The sequence below is a fragment of the Cyprinus carpio genome, chromosome B1 (assembly GCF_018340385.1).
Source record: "Cyprinus carpio isolate SPL01 chromosome B1, ASM1834038v1, whole genome shotgun sequence".
Taxonomy (NCBI): Eukaryota; Metazoa; Chordata; class Actinopteri; order Cypriniformes; family Cyprinidae; genus Cyprinus; species Cyprinus carpio.
The window spans coordinates 36,079,565-36,082,336 of record NC_056597.1 but is presented as its reverse complement, the minus strand read 5'-3'; positions in this window follow the sequence as shown (position 1 = coordinate 36,082,336).

Sequence of the window (2,772 nt, the reverse complement as noted above, 5' to 3'; positions counted from 1 at the left end):
CTTCCTGTCACAGCATGTATGTTGCTCGGTCAGTAAGGGATGGCAGTTTGCTTTTACATGTCCGACGGAACCTGAATCTCTCCTCTGTCACTTCTCTCAGGAGCCTACACCTGAAGATCTGTGAACGTGTGTAACACCCCCCCCACAATTATATGTCAGTGCTGCTGTCATAACACTGCTTATGATTCAACATAAATGCTCAGAGGGAAGAGATCAGCCTCATCGAAAAGATCACCTGTCGACACAGTACCTAAGAGACACTTCCTGGAGCCACCAAAAGCAATGTCACATTATATTCATCAGTAGAGTGACTCCTGAAATAGGACATGGGTTCATCATTCTGTGTCAACATGGACTCAGTCTGATGGTGAAGGTTTTTTGGTGTATCTCCCCGATACTGCAAGCCTTTCGACCCACACTGTATTCAGGGTCCTCAGACAGATTGGAAACTCATTTATAAGCATTTTTAACTTTTGTTTTGGTCACAGAACATTTCATGATCTGACTTCCAGCCTAGGGGTTAGGTTAAAAGTGCCGCTCATATCAATGATGAGCTTCTTTAGTGCCGACAGATGTGTAGATAGACTGTTAAATTCACACCCTCATTCTCACTATAAGCCTAACGTTCAGAAAAATCACACTGAATAAATTAGCAGCAGCTTGTGCATAAAAATGCAGTGTGCAAAAAATGTGTTTCTGTTGCAGAGACTCACTGTGAATCATGAGCAGAAAGATCAGAGGAAGAGGAGGAGACATTCTGACTGACATCACCATAGCAACGCCTACAACAAATGAACGGTGGCTCATTTTTTCAGCTTTAAAGTCAACATGAAACATAAGAAAACAATACTGCTTCCTTTTTCAAAGGAAGTAGCAGCAACACTGTAACAGTCATTTTCTTACTGTATGAGTTTGTAACCGTCCAGCGTCTTTCCCTGGCCTAACTTTTGGTTGACAGCATGTCATAGACAACAGTACAATACTGCCAGAACAATAATTTGTAATTTCATATTCAGAAAAGGAAAAGTGATATCGTGCAAGCCGCTTGTCTAAATTCCTGTCTTTTATTGAGTTTGCAAATCTGCTGGTTTACATGTTTTTCTAAGTTTTATTGTTTAGTGACTTCCGCGAGCACCAAATTTTCTTTTGTGGGTATAACATTGTGTGACTGATATTTCCTCTCCAGTGAACAGGCTATTGTAACTTAATATCACATGCTCGGGTTCTTGTTTGTTGCTATTTTATCTCATTTGTTACAGGAAATCGAACAAACGCCTATAGGCTCTTTATTGTTGAACAACGTTATTTTGCACTATCATATACAGGTTACAGTATGATGTGTGTGTGTGTGTGTGTGTGTGTGTGTGTGTGTGTGTGTGTGTAGCAAGAAGCCTGACTTTAACACCATCAACAACGAATGTTAGCTCAAGCAGTGTTGTGTATCATTATTATTATTATTATTTTATGCATATTTTTTATGCATATTGCAGATGAAATATTCGGAGCATAAACACCACATGAAATTGCTCAGCTGTATTTTATCTTTGAGAAATAGGGCTATGCGTAAAGGACAGCCAAGGTGTTTGTTTTTCTGAAAATATATTTTAATGAAATAAAATAATAAGTGTACACTGACATATCATAAATTAATATGTTAAAAATTGCACACAAACACGCTCATGTGAGTTTTTGATAATATTTAACAAAACGTTTTCACCTCATTGATATTTAGGCTATCTATCAATCTTTTTTTAAATGACCCAGTAATTGTCCTGTCATGCACACATGTAGTAGGCTATAGCTTAAGGCTATTTTGTTGTCAAGCTTTCTTTTTGTGCACAGTCTCCTACTTGAAGGGAGTTTAAAACATCATCACCAGAAGCATTAACACTGGATTTCACTCTCATTTATTTCTGCTTATAATTTCAGTTTCAAAATGGTGAAAAACCTTTAACTCTCTAGGGTTATTTGGGTCACTTCTGACCGAAAAAGTTTTACAATAAAAAAATTTAAAAATCGTAGCTTCATCGGAAATGGTGAGAAACTTTGTGACTTTTATGGTACTTGGTATATGAAACACACAAAAAAAATCTATAAATCAGCCATGATGCCTAAAAAAAGTACACAACAGTGAAGGGGTGAAAAAAAGGAGGGGGGAGACGGAAGGAGGGCGAGAAGCGGAGGGGGGAGGGAGAAGAGAGAGCAATATAGACTGTAACAGGGAAAATTGCGAATATGTGGAATAAAACATGAAATCAAAAAAATGGGGAGACATTGGATCCAAAATGCAAAAGTCTCACACTATGTTTCTCTCTTGAACACACTCAGCCAAAAGAAAAAAATGCCAATGGTGCTTGCCGAGGGATGTGAAAACAAGCATCATTTTCACAAAGTGCAATCATCCAATTTGCAACTGTTTGTATTATAGTTTTATTTTTATTGTAATGTATTGTGACTTTATCTTCTCATATATATAGTTGCCACCAGAATAAAGCATGCTTCTGTAGTTACTATAAACATTAGATTTCGTTTACACTTATCGATAGTAATATTTAAATTGCCCTTGTTACATTTTGATATTTACATAAGAATTAATAAGAAATCTCTCAAGCAAATTATCTCCTAGATCTAAGATATATATTCAAATCAACAACCTAAAAAAAGTAGAAAATATGTGCAAAAACAACTAGTGAATTCAATAGCCTTTCTATAGAGAGCTGTACATCAATCTAATGGTTAACTATGGTATTGCATGAAATTATTGCTCACTAC